Source organism: Sorex fumeus, unplaced genomic scaffold (assembly GCF_029834395.1).
Source record: "Sorex fumeus unplaced genomic scaffold, SorFum_2.1 ptg000058l, whole genome shotgun sequence".
NCBI lineage: Eukaryota > Metazoa > Chordata > Mammalia > Eulipotyphla > Soricidae > Sorex > Sorex fumeus.
Genome location: NW_026606115.1, coordinates 11,712,171 through 11,732,412, shown reverse-complemented (window position 1 = coordinate 11,732,412; position 20,242 = coordinate 11,712,171). Strand labels below are relative to the sequence as shown.

Genomic DNA, 20,242 nt, shown 5'->3' with positions numbered 1-20,242 from the left:
ATACAAGTAATCAATGAAGCACAATTAAAATATGAGAGCAAAAATGCATTCATTCATAAATGACAGAACTGAAGAAATTAATTGTTGAAATAAGAAAAACTCAATGAAGTGACCAGGGAGATTATACAGCAAGTAAGGAGATTGCTTCACATGCTGTTTACATAGATTCAATCCCCAGGATTACATATGGTACCATGTGCATCAGTAAAAGTGTTCCTAAGCACAAAACCAGGAGTAAACCCTGACCACAGCTGGTGTGGTCCAAAAATCAACAACCAAACAGAAAAACAGCAATAAACCTCAAAGTAAGGGTCTGGAGAAACAGCACAGCGGGTAAGGCATTTGCTTTGCATGCGGCCCACACAGGTTTGATTCCCAGCATCCCTTAAGGTCCCCTGAGCACTACTAGGAGTGATTCCTGAGTGAAGACCCAGGAATAACCCCTGTTCATCACTGCGTGTGACCCTAAAAAGCAAAAATAAAATAAAATAAAATTCAGTGTAAGACCTTGACAGCAGACAAAAAACAGCTGATGAACTCCAAAATGAGATGCACAAAACCTCTAGAAAACCAAAATATGGAAAAAGTCTAAAAGTAAATAAACCGCACGATAGCACAGTGGTAGGGCGTTTGCCTTGCACGCAGCCAAAATGGCCGACCCGAGTTCAATTCCTCTGCGCCTCTTTGAAAGCCTGGCAAGCTACCGAGAGTATCTCGTCTGCACGGCAGAGCCTGGCAAGCTCCCTGTGATGTATTCAATATGCCAAACACAGTAACAACAGAGTCTTCAATGGACACGTTACTGGGCCTGCTCGAGCAAATCGATGAACAACGGGAGGACAGTGACAGTGACAGTGACTAGAAAACTATGTAATAAATCCAAGAATAATAACTTAAGAATAATCAGAAACTCTGAGGAACAGAAATGTGAATTTGATAAAGCATCACTACTTTAAGAAATCACAGATGAGAATTTCCTATAGTTGAGGATTACCTATGCTCAGATTCGAGAACGCTGAAGAGTTCCAGGAAAAATAAATCCAACATCCCTCGAGATGGGTCAATATCAGAATGACATCAGTCAGAAACAGAGACAGAATATTGAAAACAGCAAGATTAAAGAATCACCTTTTGAATGCAATACAAATCACAAGACTCACAGAAGAGCTGTAGAGTGAGACTCTACAGACCGAAAGAAAACAGTGGTGTATTGTATAAAAACAAACAAACAAAACTCAATGAAATGGGCAACTAACCAAAAACATTCTATCATGATAGACTATCATTAATATCTGAAAGATATTAATTGAAGCTTCATGGACACACAACAGCTTATGAATTTCACAGTCTTTACCAGTTTTATAAGAAATGTTAAAGGGTTTCTTTAAAAAACAAGAAAAACATGAATGCCACTCAATGCCTCTCTTGCAAACCACAGGGCCCAAAAGGAGAGAGAGATAACAAAAGGGAATGCCCTGCCACAGAGGCAGGGTAGGATGGTGGGGATGGGGGGTAGGAAGGAAGCTGGGACCCGTGGTGATGGAGGATGGGCGCTGGTGGAGGGATGGGTACTTGATCATTGTATAACTGAAACCCAAGCACAAAAATTTGTAAGTCTATAACTGTACCTCATGGTGTTTCACTAATAAAAACTTTTTTAAAAAGAAAAAAAAGGACAAACTTTACAAATACACATAAGTTCTAAAAAATGATGTCAATAAATTCCTTCCTTTCAAAAAATCTTAATGTCAATGGCCCAAATTCACGCAATGAGATACTTAGAGTGGCAGGATGGATTGGAAAACTAAACTCAATTTTCTGCTGACTAAAGAGACACAACTGAGCACTCAGGGTAAACAGAGGTTCGAAGTCAAGTGCTGGAAAAAACTGTATAGGCAAATAATTGCAGTAAGACAGATGGGTTACCAAACTAATAACATACCATACAATGTATACTTCAAGTTTAAAAAGACTATAAAGGACAAAGACAGATGTTTTCAATATTCTGTCTTTGTATCAACATTTCATTGATAAATCTGTATATCTAGGAGAACATTCCTAAATATGTATACAAATAATAAGAGATCATAAAATTGTTAGAAACAACTGATAATATACCCGTAAGAAGATATTGACAGCAAAACAGTAGTGGGTTGAGACTTTAACATCCCTTTATCACTGCTGTACAGATCAAGTAGGGAAAAAATTCAACAAGCAAACACTGGCTTAGAAGGAAGAAATGAAAGATATAGTCTTAACAAACAAATATAGGACCCTACGTCCTCTACAATTTGAGTCCACATTCTTCTCAAGTGCACAGTGGGTATTATCTAAGATAAATCACATGCCACTGTATAACAAAATATATCTCCATAAAATCTAAAAGGTGGAATCATATCATCAGAGGCAAAGGTCATTTGCTTTGTCCACAGCCAATACTGGTTTGATCTGTAGCACCCCATATGATCCCCAGAGCCTGCCAGGAGTGATTTCTAAGTGCAAAGCCAGGAGAAAGCCGATTGACCGGTTTGACCCTTCCCCCAAAAAAGGTATTGCATCATCAATCCCCAATACTTAAAATATGGAAATTAATTATGAAACAGTGAAAACGTAAACTCTTTGAAACTAAACAGCATATTAGTGAACAACCTGTGGGTAAAAGAGAAAAAAGAAAACAAATGAAAAGATTTCTGGAAACTAATGATAATGAAGGCATGTTACCATGAAATATGTATGGGACACAACAAAAGCATGTTATGAAGGAAGTTTATAGCAATTCAAGCATTTATTGGGAAGCAAGAAAGCAAATAAAAAGCAGCACACTTAAGCAGCTAGCAAATGACCAAAAAAAATTACCCAAGGCAATCAGAAGAAAATAATATAATTTAAAGGAGAAGTAAATGAAATAGAAACTAAAAACTCTAAAGATCCTTAAAACCAGAGGCTGTTTCTTTGAAAGAATGAACAAGATTACAAACCATTAGCTAAACTCACAAAGAAAGAGAGAAGATGCTAATAAATAGGACCAGAAATTAAAGAAAATATGTCATGACAGATATCACAAAACTTCAAGGCATCATAGAGGATTATTATGAAATTAGAGAACCCTGAAGACAGGAATAAAATTTTGAATACTTCCAAGGCTAAACCAAGCAGAACAACAAATTTATAGTAAAGAAACTGAAATAGTAATCAAATATCTTCTTAAAAAAAACAAGTCCAGACAGGTTCTCAGTGAATTTTTCCAAACATTTAAAGATGACTTGTGCCCATTTCTTTTCAGATTCTTCTGTAACGTCTAAGAAACCAGAAACCTCTCAAAGAGGGAAGTAAAAACACAAAAGTTTTGAGAACGGGTTGTGGGGGAGGAAGAGAGAGATTGCTCAAAAAGAGAATGTAGGATTTTACAGAGTAGCGAGGGAGCCCCAGTAAACATCCCAGCATTAGATATGAAAGTATGAAAGTACACATCTAAAGAAGGGAGATGCGGAACCTTTCCGGGCACCCTCTGCTCACTCACCCAGGTACATGTCCGGCGGCAGGACCCCTTCCATGGCTTCCCCAGAGCCATGACCGCTAACATGGCTGTGAATTATTTTCCCCCTATATATCCCATAGGAACTATAAGTTACCCTCTTAGATGGAACTTTCTCTAGTTAGCTTAACCACCAGAAACACATTAGCCAATAATTCATTAAGCTCACCTCAATTAATTCTGCATCATAAGCAGAATAATAACAGTGAGCATGAAGGTCTAAACCACACAGGTCACAATGGTAAAGCAATGCAGAATCCAACCAAGCTTACTTATTGAAGAGATAGCCCAGAAGACACCAAGAGTAATGAAGTGCTAGACCTCTCTGACAAGGAATTTAGAAGGGAGCCACTGAGGATGCTTAGGGAGCTAAAAGAAACAATGGAAAGCAATGCCAATAAAAGACAATAGGATTTGAAGGTAGAAATGAGTAAAATGCAAACAAAATTACAAATGGAAATGTCGAACCTAAAATACCTGGTAGGTGAATTGAAAAACTCAGTGCAAGGCCTCAGCAGCAGAGTAATAGCTTCTGGGGAAAGAATCAGTGAGCTCTAAGATGAAGTTCAGAGACTCTCCAAAAAAGAACAGAAAATGGAAAAGAGACTCACAATCCTGGAACATATGGCAAGAGAAGATTGTGATGAAGCCAAGAGGAGTAACATAAGAATTTTGGAGTTACAGAGAGACAGGAAGAAAACCCTGATGAAGAAGAAACTGTCGAAGACATCATTGCTACATTTCTAGAACTGAAGAAAACATGCGACCACATTCAGGAGACCCGAAGGGTACCTGCTAGAAGAAATCCGAATAAAAATATCACAAGACACATCCTGATAAAAATGACCAAAACCTTAGATAGAGACAAAATTCTGACAGTAGCAAAATCAAAGAAAGAAATTTCCTATAAAGGAGCATCCTTAAATCCACAGCCACTCTTTTCCGACTGGAACCATGGAGGGCGCAGAAGAGAAGAAAAAGAAGGTCCCTGTTAAACCGGCAGCAGCAGCCACCAGAGAGAAGAAAAAGAAGCTTCCTGATGTGCCAAAATCCCTGAAGAACAAGTGAAAGAATTTTGCATAGCTGAAGATCAAGCGACTGAGAAAGAAGTTTGCTCAAAAGATGCTTCGAAATGCGAGGAGGAAGCTGATCTACGAAAAAGCTAAACATTATCACAAGGAGTATAGGCAGATGTACAGGACAGAGATTCGCATGACTAGGATGGTGAGAAAAGCTGGCAACTTTCATGTCCCTGCGGAACCCAAATTGGCTTTTGTCATCAGAATCAGAGGTATCAATGGTGTGAGTTCCAAGGTCTGAAAGGTGCTACAGCTTCTCTGCCTTAGCCAGATCTTCAAGGGTACCTTTGTTAAACTCAACAAGGCTTCAATTAACATACTGAGGACTATGGAACCCTATATTGCATGGGGGTACCCAAACCTGAAGTCAATAAATTAATTGATCTACAAGCGTGGTTATGGCAAAATCCACAAGAAGCGAATTTCCATAACAGATAATGCACTGATCGTGCGAACTCTGGGTAAATATGGCATCGTCTGCATGGAGAATCTGATTCATGAGATCTATACTGTTGGAAAGTGCTTCAAAGAGGCAAAAAACTTCCTCTGGCCCGTCAAATTATCTTTTCCCAGGGGTGGGATGAAGAAAAAGACCACCCATTTTTTAGAAGGTGGTGATGCTGGCAACAGAGAACACCAGATCAACCAGCTGATTAGACGAATGAAATAAGGTATCTACCATATTTTTATAATCTGGTCAGTTAATAAATGATTGCTTTCAAATTGAAAAAAAAAAAAGATCCACAGCCGATTTGTCTGATGACACCCTCACGGCCCCAAAACAGTGGTGGGATATGGTGAAAAAACTCAATGAAATAATGCCTCATCAAAAATACTTTACCCAGAGAGATTCTCATTCATAACGGAAAGAAGAAAACACTTTTTCACAGACAAAAACAGCTCAAGAACTTCATAGACTCAAAACCATGGTTACAAGAACAACTAAATGGGCTACTTTAAGACAAGACAGGCTCCTCAAATACACCAAATTTCAACGGAAAAATTGGACAAAACCCCAAAACAATATTCTTTCTCAATGTAAATGGGCTAAAAGCACAAATAAAAGTCATAGAGTGGCAGGATGGATTAGAAAATTGAACCCAACATTCTGCTGCCTGCAAGAAACACATCTCAATACTCAGAGCAAACACAGGCTCAAAATCAAAGTCTGGAAAACAATCCTACAGGTGAACAACTCTCATAAAAAAGCTGAAGTAGCCATCCTAGTATCAGATCACATTGATTTCAGACTGAAGAATGTCACAAGAGACAGTGAAGGCCATTTCTTATTGAGCAAGGGATCTGTACAACAGGAAGAACTTACAATACTAAATGCATGTGCACCTAATGAGGGACCAGCACAATACTTAAAACAACTACTCATAGACTTGGAGAAAGACATTTATAGCAACACAACACTAGTGGGAAACTTCAACACCGCTTTATCACCTCTTGATAGATCAACCAGACTCAAGCTTAGCAAGGACATAATTCATCTGAGGGAAAAAAATGGAAGAAAGGGACTTAGTAGATATATACAGGACACTTCATCCTCAAAAAGCTGAATACACATTTTTCTCAAGTGTGCATAGAACATTCTCCAAGATAGACCACATGTTGAGCCACAAAACATACCTCCATAAAATTAAGAAGATAGAGATTTTATCAACAATCTTCTCAGACCACAATGTGCTGAAATTAGAAGTAAATCACACACACAAACAGAAAACTAAATCAAACACCTGAAAATTAAACAGCTCACTATAGGACAACGAGTGGCTTTGAAAAGAAATCAAAGAGGAAATCAAAAGATTTCTGGAAACAAACAAAAATGAGGACACGAGTTACCAAAACTTATGGGACACAGCAAAAGCTGTGTTAAGAGGAAAGTTTATAGCTCTACAAGCATTCCTCAGGAAAAGGGAGCGAGCCCACAAAAGTAACCTAACCTCAAATCTCAAGATCTTGGAGAATGACCAACAAAAGAGCCCAATCTTAACAGGAGGAAGGAGATAATAAAATTCAGAGCAGAGATTAATGAGATGGAAACCCAAAAACCAATCCGAAAGATCAATGAAACCAAGAGTTGGTTCTTCAAGAAAATAAACAAGATTGATAAGCCTCTAGCAAGACTTACAAAGAAAGAGAGAGAGAAAACCCTAATAAACTGAATGAGAAACGAAAAGGGGGTCATTACAACAGAAACTACAGAAATTCAAAGGATCCTCAGGGGATACTTTGAGAAGCTTTATGCCACGCAACAAGAGAATCTCGAGGAAATGGATAAATTCCTAGATTTCTATTGCCTCCCAAGGCTGAACCAAAAAAACCTGGAATACCTGAACAGACCTATCACCATCAAGGAAATTGAAACGATAATAAAAATTCTCCCCAAGAACAAAAGTCCTGACCCAGATGGTTTCACTAGTTAATTCTTCCAAATCTTTAAAGAGGACGTACTCCCAATTCCTTTAAGCTTTTCCATGAAATTGAAGTATCAAAAACACTTCTGAACAGTTTCTAAGAAGCAAATATCACCCTAATACCAAAAGCAGACAAAGATACCACAAATAAAGAGAATTACAGAACGATATCCCAGATGAACACAGAGCAAAGATTCTCAACAAACTATTAGCAAAAGAATCCAACAACTCATCAAAAATATCATACACCATGACCAAGTAGGATTCATCCCAGGGATGCAAGGATGGTTTAACATTCGGAAATCAATCAACATAATCCATCATATCAACAAAAAAAAGATTAAAAACCATACCATCATATCAATGGATGTAGAGAAAGCATTTGACAAGATCCAGCATCCATTTATGATGAAAACTCTCATTGAAATAGGCTTTGAAGGAACTTTCCTCAATATAGTCAAAGCCATCTACCAGAAGTCCATGGCAAGCATCATTCTCAGGGGGGAAAATCTAAAAGCCTTTCCTCTACGGTCAGGCACAAGACAAGGTTGCCCCCTTTCACCACTCCTATTCAATATAATACTGGAAGTACTGGCCATTTCATTTAGGCAAGAGAAAGTTATCAAGGGAATACAGATAGGAAAGGAAGAGGTCAAACTATCACTATTTGCAGACAATGGGATACTATGTTTAGAAAACCCTAAAGACTCTACAGAAAAGCTCCTAGAAACAATAGGTCAGTTTAGTAAAGTGGCAGGCTACAAAATAAGTACCCAAAAGTCCATGGATTTCTTATATATAAATAGCTAAAGAGAAGAAATAGACATTAAAAAACAATCCCATTCATAATAGTACCTCATAAAATCAAGTACCTTGGAATCAGCTTAACCAAAGAGGTACCTATACAAGGAAAATTACAAAATACTACTTCAAGAAATGAAAAAAGACACTAGGAAATGGAGACACATCCTCTGCTCATGGATAGGGAGGATTAACATTATCAAAATGGCAATACTGCCCAAAACACTATACAAACTCAATGCAGTCCCTATCAGGATAACCATGACATTTTTCAAGTAAATAGACAAAACACTCCTGAAATTCATATGGAACAATAAACCTCCACAAATAGCTAAAGCAATCCTTGGGAAAAAGACGATGGGTGGCATCACCCTCCCCAACTTCAAACTGTACTACAAAGCAGTAGTAATTAATACAGATTGCATCTGGGCTAGAAACAGACCTGCAGACCTGTGGAAAAGAGTTGAATATTCTGTCACTGACCCTCAAATACATGACCACTTAATCTTTGACAATGGAGCAAGAAATATGAAGTGAAACAAGGAAAGCCCCTTCAACAAATAGTGCTGGGAAAACTGGATAGCTACCTGCAAAAAAATGAACTCTGACCTCTGGCTAATGCCAGGCACAAAATTCAGATCAAAGTGGATTAAAGACCGCATTATCAGACATGAACCCGTAAGGTACATAGAGGAAAATATAGGCAGAACTCTGTACGACATTGAAGCCAAAAACATCTTTTTTTTATCATTTTTTTTTTATTAGTGAAACACCATGAAGTACACTTATAGACTAATAAATTTTTGTGCTTGGGTTTCAGTTATACAATGATCAAGTACCCATCCCTCCACCAGTGCCCATCCTCCCCCACCACGGGTCCTAGCATCCCTCCCACCCCCCATCCTCCCCCCCACCCCCCCGTCCCACCCTGCCGCTGTGGCAGGGCATTCCTCCCTGTTCTCTCTCTCTTCTTTTGGGTACTGTGTTTTGCCAGAGAGGCATTGAGTGGCAGTCATGTTTGGTCTATAGACCACTTTTAGCATGTCTCTCCCACCCTGGGAGGGTCTTCACAACACCCTTTATTTGGTGCTCTCTTCTCTATCTGAGCTTCCTTCTCACCTAGCACATGTGGCTGGCCTTCAAGTCATGGAGCTAAATTCCTGGTACTAATCTGAGCCCTTCCTGGGTGTTAGTCTCCCGTTTTGTTGCTTTATGTTCCCCAGATGAATGCAATCTTTCTGTGTCTATCCCGCTCTTTCTGACTCATTTCGCTTAACATGATACTTTCCATGTAGTACCACTTGTATGTAAATTTCATAACTTCATCTTTTCTAACAGCTACATAGTACTCCATTGTGTAAATGTACCAAAGCTTCTTTAACCAGTCATCTGTTCTCGGGCACTCAGGTTTTTTCCAGATTTTGGCTATTGTAAAGAGTGCTGCAATGAACAAACAATTGCAGATGTCACTTCGACTATACATTTTTGCCTCTCTGGGATATATTCCCAGGAGTGCTATAGCTGGGTAAAATGGGAGATCGAATTCTAATTTTTTGAGAATCGTCCATACTGTTTTCCAAAAGGGTTGGACCAGCCTGCATTCCCACCAGCAGTAAAGGAGGGTCCCTTTCTCGCCACATCCACGCCAGCACCTGTTGCTTTTGTTCTTGTGGATGTGGGCCAGTCTCTGTGGTGTGAAATGATATCTCATTGTTGTTTTGATCTGCATCTCTCTGATGATTAGTGATGTAGAGCATTTTCTCATGTGCCTTTTTGCCATTCGGATTTCTTCTTTGCGAAAGTTTCTATTCATTTCCGCGCCCCATTTTTTGATGGGGTTGGGTGATTTCTTCTTGTGTAGTTTAACCAGTACCTTGTATATCCTTGAAATCAACCCCTTGTCGGATGTGTATTTGGTGAATATTCTTTCCCATTCTGTAGGCTGTCTTTGTATTTTGGTCACTGTTTCTTTTGAGGTGCAGAAGCTTCTTAGTTTAAGATAGTCCCATTTGTCTATCTCTGTTTTCACTTGCTCGGCCAGTGGCGTGACGTCTTTGAAGACACCACTAACTTCAATATCGTGGAGAGTTTTGCCAACTTTGTCTTCAATAAACATTATGGATTCCGGTCTGATGCTGAGGTCATAAATCCATTTCGATCTTACTTTTGTGCATGGCGTTAGACAGAGATCTGAGCCCACTTTTTTGCATGTAGCCGTCCAGTTTTGCCAGCACAATTTATTAAAGAGGCTTTCCCTGCTCCATTTCACTTTTCTTGCCCCCTTATCGAAGATTAGATGATTATATGTTTGGGAGGAGATGTCAGTATATTCAACTCTATTCCATTGGTCTGCAGCTCTGCTTTTGTTCCAGTACCATGCTGTTTTGATTATTACTGCTTTGTAGTAGAGCTTGAAGTTAGGTAGATTGATTCCTCCCATTTTCTTTTTCCCAAGAATTGCTTTAGCTATTCGTGGGGGCTTATTGTTCCATATAAATTTCAGGAGTGTTTGCTCCATTTCTTTGAAGAATGTCGTGGGTATCCTTATAGGGACTGCATTGAATTTGTACAGTGCCTTGGGAAGTATTGCCATTTTGACAATATTGATTCTCCCCATCCATGAACAGGGGATATTTTTCCATTTCCTCGTGTCCTCTTTTATTTCCCGAAGTAGCGTTTTGTAGTTTTCTTTGTACAGATCCTTTACTTCCTTAGTTAAGGCGATTCCTAGGTACTTGATTTTCTGGGGCACAATTGTGAATGGAATTGTTTTCTTCATGTCACTTTCTTCTCTTTCATTATTTGCGTATAGGAAAGCCATGGATTTTTGGGTATTGATTTTATAGCCTGCCACTTTACTATACAAGCCTATTGTTTCTAGGAGTTTCTTGGTAGAGGTTTTAGGGTTCTCTAAGTATAGTATCATGTCATCTGCGAATAGTGAGAGCTTAATTTCTTCTTTCCCTATCTGGATGCCCTTAATATCTTTTTCTTGCCTAATTGCTATTGCAAGTACTTCCAGTACTATATTGAACAGCAGTGGAGAGAGTGGGCATCCTTGTCTCGTCCCTGACCTTAGGGGGAAGGCTCTCAGTTTTTCCCCATTGAGGATGATGTTTGCTGTAGGTTTGTGGTAGATGGCTTTAACTATATTGAGGAAAGTCCCCTCTATCCCCATTTGAAGCCAAAAACATCTTAAAGGATGAAACAGCACTGACCATGCAAGTGGAAGCAAACATAAACAAATGGGACTACATCAAACTAAGAAGCTTCTGCACTTCAAAAGTGACAGTGACCAAAATGCAGAAAGAGCTCACAGAATGGGAAAGAATATTTACCCAATACCCATATGATAAGGGATTAATATCCAGGATATACAAGACATTAATAGAATTGTACAAGAAAAAACCTCCAACCCCATCAAAAGTGGGGAGAAGAAATGAACAGAAGTTTCCTCAAAAAGAAATACAAATGGCCAAAAGGCACATGAAAAAATGCTCCACATCGCTAGCCATCAGGGAGATGCATATCAAAACAACAATGAGATATCATCTCACACCACAGAGACTGGCACACATTCAAAAGAACAAAAGCAACCAGTGCTGGTGCGGATGTGGGGAAAAGGAGACACTTTTTCACTGTTGGTGGGAATTCCAGCCTTTCTGGAAAAAAAATATGGACAGTTCTTCAAAAACTGGAAATTGAGCTTCCATATCACCCTGCAATACCACTTATGGGAATATATTCCAAGGATGCAAAAAAGTACAGTAGAAATGACATCTGTACCTATGTGTTCATTGCAGCACTGTTCACAATAGCCAAAATCTGGAAACAACCCAAGTGCCCTAGGACAGATGACTGGTTAAAGAAACTTTGGTACATCTACACAATGGAATACTATGCAACTGTCAGGGGAGATGAAGTCATGAACTTTACTGATAAATGGATAGACATGGAGAGTATCATGCTAAGTGAAATGAGTCAGAAAGATATGGGCAGACATAGAAGGACTGCACTCATTTGTGGATTACAAAAGAATATAACCTGAGACTGACACCTAAGGATAGTAGATACATGGGACAGATAGATTGCTCCATAGCTGTAAGACTGCCTCATGAGCAAAGGGGAGAAGGCAGTTGGAATAGAGAAGGGATCACTAAGAAAATGATGGCTTAGGAACCGTTCGGGATGGGAGATGTGTGCAGAAACTAGATAAAGGAACAAACATGATAACCTCTCAGTGTCTGTATTGCAAACCATAATGCCCAAAAATAGAGAGAGATTATGGAGAATAATGTCTTCCATGGAGGCAGAGGGAGGGTGTAAAATGGGGATACTGGTGGTGGGGAATGTCCACTGGTGGAGGCATGTGTGTTTGATCATTGTGCAATTGTAATCCAAACATGAAAACTTGTTACTATCTCACAGTGATTCAATAAAATTGAAAAAAAGAAGAAGAAGGGAGATGCAGAAGACATTTGTGCTCGGCAATAACAAATGGGGAGGAAGCAACACATGGCCTCAGTAACATATGTGCAAGATTCCTTTGTTCAAGTTGGCTTTTATAATGTTTCGACAATCTGCCTCACATGGGGATTTATATCTAGGTTAGAGTCCATTGCTAGTTTGGTTGTCAAGGGAAAAAGTTGGGAGTAGTTGATGGTGTTCTTTAATATTCCTTCCCTGGCCTTTGTTCCTCTTGCAGCATCTCTCAGAGGATGGACCAGCCTCCTTTGTGTCTGTGCTGGCGCCAGGCAAAGGTCTTATCAGGCCTTAGTTCTGGTGTCCACAAGGTGGGATTTAGTGGCCATTGAGCTGTTGGTTTTATTGCTTCCCAAGAATTTATTGCCTTTATAAAACTGCCTGCCTGCTTAATATATCTTCGTAAATATTCCACTGCCTTAAGTCTTGAAGAAGTAAGTGCATCAAGATCTGTAATCTGAAGTTTCTTCATGTTAAACAAAGGACTGAGTACCCTGACTGTGTAAGGGGTGAAACCTCATGCTACGTTAGTTTTAATGAAGACCGGACAATGAATCATTGGGTTTCAGATTGTCAGTTTGAAAGTCCGAGAATTGAGAACATAGTTATAACTGAAGTTGTTAAAAAGCTTTTCTGTGTCCTTGGGGGGGCATAGTGGTTTGCTGCTTTATAAAACAATTTCTCTCTCTGGGATAGTTAAAACAGAAGATCAAGAAAAAACAACAAAGACACATATCATTATCCTATTCCTATAAATATAAAAACAAAAAGTAAAAAGAAAAAGAACAAAAAGTAATTTCTTAACCATGCATTTTTTGAAAGAAAAATTATCTTATAGATATTTATGAGCTCTTAAAGAGATTACCAATTTATATCAAGAAATGGGGACACCCATCAGCGCAACCCCAAGGTGCTAGATAGGAACATATGCCACATACACGGCATGTAATTTATCTTTTTTTTCTTTTGCATACTGCTGAGCCAACTGCAGAAACCAGTTACATCCTATTTCTATTGACTGCATAATACCAATAATTATTATTAGGAGTAGTTTTGGATAAAAAGACATGATAGATAATTTTTTAAAGAAGTTTTAGGTCCTTAGTGTGTTCACAGGAGTAGATTGAGTCGTTCTCTGTCAGAACCTTATCACAAGTCGCTTGTTATGGATATAAGTGATTTTATCCTTGAAAGGGGAACACAACTAGAAATTCTGTTAAATTTAACAGCCATGGGAATTCTCAGGATATCTTGGTAAGAGCACTTCCTCTTAGGCAGCTATTTATCTGAAGGGGTTCCAGCTTTCCAAGATTTTTTAGTAAGAGTCAACTACCAAGCTGAATTTTATCCAGGGGTAATTCTTTACTTGATAAGACAAAACAGGATTCCCATATTCCTTAAGTCAAAGTAGCACTCTGTCACATTATACTATAAATTGAAAGCCATAATCATTATAAATTAAATCTCTCCTGAAACCAAAAAATAAGTTTGATAATGTTGTAGGCGACCAAAACAACACACAAGGATGAATGGTATTCCTATAAGCAAACAATGAAATAAAGGAGAATGAATTTTTTTTAATTCCACTCAAAATTCACAACTGCATGTCAAAAACTCAAGTACCTGTGAATCAGCTTAACAAAAAATGTAAAACCTCTTCAGCAAGTGTCCCTGGATTTACTGCCACATGCAAAAAATAATGAGCTCAGACCTCTTCCTAATGCCAGGCGCACAAGTCAGATCAAAATGAATTAAAAATCTCAATACCAGACCTTAATCCAGCATAAGTTACGAGAAGGAAAATGTAGGGAAAGCCCTCTATGATATTGAAGCTAAAGGCAACTTCAAGATCAAACACTAGCAACCAAGCAAGTGGAAGCAAAAATAAACAAATTGGATTATACTAAACTGAGAAGCTTCTCCACCTCAAGAGAAATGATGACTAAGACTCAAAGACAGCACACAGAATGGAAAAAATTCTTTACCCATTACCCATATTATAAGGGGTTAATATCCAAGGTATACAAAGCAATGGTTGAACTTTACAACAAAAAACATCCAACCCCATCAAAAAAATGAGGAGAACAAATGTACAGAAATTTTCTCAAAAGAAGAAATTGAAGAGGCCAAAAGGCTTGAAAAAAAATTCAATACATCATCAGGGAGATGCAAACTGAAACAAGAAGATACCAACCCACACCACAGAGACTGACACACATCAAAAAGAATAAAAGCAACCAGTTCTGGCATGCAATCAGGGAGGAAGGGACTCTCATTCGTTGTTGATGAGAATACTGACTGATTCAGCTTTATTTGAAAATAATAGGAGAATTTCTTTAAAAACTAGCAATTGAGCAAACTAGAAATTTAACTAGAAATCTAATTTTAAAAACTAGAAATGAGACCCAAAATACGCTGCAGAAGAGCCATCTGCAGTTCTATGTCCATTGCAACATTGTTTACAATAGCCAGAATTTGGCAACAACCCACGTATCTGAGTCGATTGATTAAAGAAACCATGCCTCATCTACATAATGGAATATTATGCAGTCACTAGGAAAAATTGTGTCATTAAATTCGCTTATAAATGGATGGACATAGAAAGTATAATAACGCACGATATGAGTCAGAAGGAGGACAGACAGAATCACTATACTCAATTATAGAATATAAAAATATGTATGAGACTAATACCCAAGGACAGTAGAAACAAGTGCCAGGAAGATTGATCAGCAGTTGGAAACCTGTCTCAAGTGCTGAGGGGAGAAGGCAGTTTGGATAGAGAAGGGGCCACTATGTCATAAATGGTAGTAAAGGAACAGGTATGATAACCTGTCAAGTACATGAATTTCAGAAATTAATACCCAAAAGGTGAATTAGAGAAAGAAGAAATGTGCCTGTCACAGAGGCAGGCTGGGAGTGGGGGACAGGGTAGAGGGAGGGAAACTGGGAACATTGGTGGTGGAAAATGTGCATTGATGGAGGAATGCGTGTTGTAACAGTGCATTATTGAAACCCAATCATGAACAGCTTTGTAACTGTATATCTCATGGTGATTCAGTAAAAAGTAATGATAATAATAATAATAATAAAATTAAAAGTAAGTGAAAACTAATTTAAAGAAACTATAAATCAATGCTCAGGACATAAAAGAAGACATAAGGAAATGGAAACACATTTCCTGTTTCTGGAATGGAATTTCACTCACCTCATACATTAAAAGGGCAAGTGGAAAACCACAGGATCTTGTTTTAGTGTCATGATAACCCATAAATTTCCTGACAACTGAGAGGCAAGAACTACCACTGCTTATTGCACTGGAATGCCTTTACTGGGTAATGAAAATAGCCCAAATAACAGGCATAAAAAGGAGTCTACTAATGTAGAATAGTTAAATAAATCAGTACTTAGGTAATCAGGCATTTAAATCTCTATAGTTAACAGCAATAAAACCACAAGAACAATAGAAATGTCAAGGAAGTCAGATGTATTAGAATACAGGGGCAGATGTCAAACAAACACTCAAGTTTATCATAATTCTCAAACCTGGATTAGGTAGACCTTTAATCAACACTCTATATAATAGCAATGGAAATTAGGTAATCATTTAAAATGAAAATTAAGCAATCACTGGAAGAGAAATTCAATCAACTCAAAGAAGAAATGATTAAAAGTATTAAAGAAACCTAACACATAGAACTGAAAGATCCAAAGAATACAATATCAAGCCATAGCAACAGAATTTTGAAGATAGAGTGCTGTATAAAGAGAACACAACGTCTCCAAATTCTACAGTACTGACAGCCCAGTAGGAGTACAGCAAACTTGATGGGAAATTTGCACAGAAGCCCACCAAGCTGATGAGTAAGAACAATAACACTGAAGACTCAACTGCCACCAACTAGCTCAGTAAATTCTCTCTGTCAATGACATTAGTAACACCATTAAGAGCTATAACAATGATCTCAACTGACATTTTTTGGATATGCTTTTGGTAATTTTATTTGCCTTTTTGTTGTAACAAGAATATAAAAAAAACTTGTTTATGCCTGCTAAGAAGGAAGTCTTGGAAAAGCAGAAAACTGGGGACATTGCTGGAGAGAAAGTCACACTTTGTGGGATCGGTGTTGGAATAATTAATGCCTGAAACACCATAAACAACTTTGTAAATCATGGTGCTACAATAAATAAGAATTAACTTAAGAGTTGCCATATGACCCAGCAACTACACTTCTTAATATCTTACCCCAGGACACAGAAACATTCAGTCAAAAGGAAAGTTGCACCTGTTACTCATTGCTACACTCAACACAATATCTAAGATTTAGAATCAACCAATAAGAGATGAGTGGATAAAGTGTGGTGTATATACACCACGGAATACTATGCAGTTACAAGGAAGGATGAAATCACACAATTCTCTGAAACTTGCATGGAACTAAAGGACATAATGTTAAATGAAATGAGTTAGAACGTGAACAAATATCAGATGCTCTCACTTTTTATGATATATAGATAAGAGGAGGAAGTCATGCAAGGTATAAAAGGAGGAATACCTGAATTAACTGTTTCTTTTGAAGTGCAGAAGCTTCTTAGTTTAATGTAATCCTATTTATTTATATTTGATTGCACTTACTTGGTCAGTTGTGTTTCATACTTAAAGATGCCTTTAGCTTCAATATCATGGAGCTACATTTTCCTCTATGTACTTTATAAATTCAGGTCTGATATTGAAGTCTTTAATACATTTTGATCTGACTTTTGTACCTGACATTACACAGATTTCATTTTTAGCATGTAGCTATCCAGTTTTCCCAGCACCGCTTATTGAAGAGGCTTTCCTTCCTCCACTTCACATTTCTTGCTACTTTATCAAAGATTAAGTGATCATATATTTAAGAGTCTGTGTCAGAATATTCAACTCTATTCCATTGGTCTGAGGGACTATTTCTATTCCAATATCATGCTGTTTTAATTAATACTGCTTTGTACTACAGTTTGAATTTTGGGAAAGTGATACCATCCATCTTCTTTTTCTCAAAGATTGATTTAGCTATTCATGAGAGTTTATTTTTCCATATGAATTTCAGGAGTGTTTTGTCTATTTCTTTGAAAATATGTCATGGGCATCTTTATAGCGAACACATTGAAACTGTGTAGTGCTTTGGGGGAATATTGCCATTTTAGCAACGTTAATCATTCCAATATATGAGCAGGGTATGTGTTTCCATATCCTCGTGTCCTCTTTTATTTCTTGAAGTAGTGTTCTGTAGTTTTATTTGTATAGTTTCTTCACCTCTTTGGTTAAACTGATTCTCGGTTACTTGCCTTTTTGAGGTACTATTGTGAACGGGATTTCTTTTTAATGTCTCTTTCTTTTCTTTCATTATTTGTATATAGTAAGGCCATGAACTTTTTGGTGTTAATTTTGTAAACTGCCACTTTACTATACAAACCATTTTTTTCCAGGAGCTCTTTGTATAATCTTTAGCATTTTCTAAGTACAATATCATGTCATTTCAAATCGTGATAACTTTACTTCTTCCTTTCCTATCTGGATGCTATTTATATCTTTTTCTTGCCTAACTGCTATGGTAAGTCCAGTGCTATATAGAATAGAAGTGGTGAGAGCCATCCACGCTTTCTTTAAATGATTAATTTATCAGATTATGGAATTTGGGGCTGAGAATTTAGTTGATACATTATCTATTTTTAAAAATATATATCAATGGACTGGAGCAATAGCACAGCGGGCAGGGCGTTTGCCTTGCAAGCGGCCAACCTGGGTTAGACTCTCAGCATCCCATATGGTCCCCTGAGCAATGCCAGGAGTAATTCCTGAGTGTAAAACCAGGAGTAACCCCTGATCATCGCCGGGTGTGTCCCAAAAAGCAATAATAATAATAGTAATAATAATAATAAATTAAAAATAAAATAAAATATATATCAATATTTGAATTAACCCTAGAATATGGTCTATTCCAGTTAATGTTTCATGTACACTGGAGAAGAGTTTGTAATCAGTGTTTTGAAGTTTGAGTGTTCTCTATATATTGATTATTCCCAGTTCTCCCAAGTTTTCTTATAGGGCTCATATCCTTATGGTTTTCTTATAGGGCTCATATCCTTATGGTTCAGTTCTCTAGTTAATCTCTCCAATCATGAAAGTGAGGTATTAAATTCTCCATTACTATATTGTTGACATCAATGTAGTTTTTTATTTATTTTTGGAGGGAAGAGGAAAAGGGAATCTGGAACTGGGAGAGGGAGGAGGGAGAGAAAGGAAAGGAAAGCAGGGGAATTGGTGAGTGGAGATGTCAGAAAGGAAGACAGAAAGGGACAGAAAGAAGTGAGGAGAGAGGAATAGAGAACGGATAAGAATAAATGGAGAAGGAAGGGAGGAAGGAAGGAAGGAGGAAAGGAGGGAGGGAGAGAAGGAAGGAAGGAGAAAAGGAGGGAGGGAGAGAAGGAAGGAAGGAAGGAAGGAAGGAAGGAAGGAAGGAGGGAAGGAGGGAAGGGAGGGAGGGAGGGAGCGAAGGAAGGAAAGAAGGAAGAGAGGGAGGGAAGGAGGGAAGGAAGGAAGCAAGCAAGGAAGAAAGGAGGGATAGAGAGAAAGAGGGAGGGAGGGAGGGAGGGAGGGAGGAAGGGAGGGAAGGAAGAAAGGAAGGATGTAGGGAAGAAAGGAAACAAGGAAGAAAGGAGGGAAGGAGGAAAGGAGGGAGGGAGGGAGAGAGGGAGGGAAGGAAGGAAGGAAGGAAGGAAGGAAGGAAGGAAGGAAGGAAGGGAGGGAAGAAGGAAGAGAAGGAGGTAATGAAGGGAAGGAGGGAAGGAAGGAATAAGGGAGGGAAGGAAGGAAGGAAGGAAGGAAGGAAGGAAGGAAGGAAGGAAGGAAGGAAGGAAGGAAAAAAGGAAGAGAAGGAGGGAAGGATGAAAGGGAGGGAGGGAGTGAAGGAAGGAAAGAAGGAAGAGAGGGAGGGAAGGAGGGAAGGAATGAAGCAAGCAAGGAAGAACGGAGGGATAGAGGGAAAGAGGGAGGGAGGGAGGGAAGGAAGAAAGGAAGGATGTAGGGAAGAAAGGAAACAAGGAAGAAAGGAGGGAAGGAGGAAAGGAGGGAGGGAGAGAGGGAGGGAAGGAAGGAAGGAAGGAAGGATGGAAGGAAGGAGGGAAGGAGGGAAGGAGAGAGGGAGGGAGGGAAGGAAGGAAGGAGGGAGGATAGGAAGGGGAAAAGGAAGGAAGGAAGGAGGGAGGGAAGAAAGAGAGAGAGAAAAAGAAAGAAAGGAAGGAAGGAAGGAAGGAAGGAAGGGAGGGAGGGAAGGAGGGAGCGAGCGAAGGAAGGAAAGAAGGAAGGAAACAAGGAAGAAAGAAGGGAAGGAGGGAGGAGGGAGGGAGGGAAGGAAGGAAGGAGGGAGGGAAGGAAGGAAGGAAGGAAGGAAGGAAGGAAGGAAAGAGGAAGGGAGGAGAAGAGAGAAAGAAAGAAAGAAAGAAAGAAAGAAAGAAAGAAAGAAAGAAAGAAAGAAAGAAAGAAAGAAAGAGAGGAATGAAGGAAGGAAGCAAGGGAGAGAAGGAAGGAAAGAAGGAAGAGAAGGAGGGAAGGAAGGAAGTGAGGGAAGAAGGAAGAGAAGGAGGTAATGAAGGGAAGGAGGGAAGGAAGGAATAAGGGAAGGAAGGAGATAAGGAAGGAAGGAAGGAAGGAAGGAAGGAAGGAAGGAAGGAAGGAAAAAGGAAGAGAAGGAGGGAAGGATGGAAGGGAGGGGGGGAGCGAAGGAAGGAAAGAAGGAAGAGAGGGAGGGAAGGAGGGAAGGAAGGAAGCAAGCAAGGAAGAAAGGAGGGATAGAGGGAAAGAGGGAGGGAGGGAGGGAGGGAAGGAAGAAAGGAAGGATGTAGGGAAGAAAGGAAACAAGGAAGAAAGGAGGGAAGGAGGA

General features: G+C 38.9%; 1 pseudogene; it reads left to right on the top strand.

Annotated features, from left to right (window-relative positions):
* The first annotated feature begins 4,489 nt into the window (after positions 1-4,489).
* Positions 4,490-5,352, top strand: LOC130034261 (60S ribosomal protein L7-like; annotated as a pseudogene).
* Positions 5,353-20,242: the final 14,890 nt, after the last annotated feature.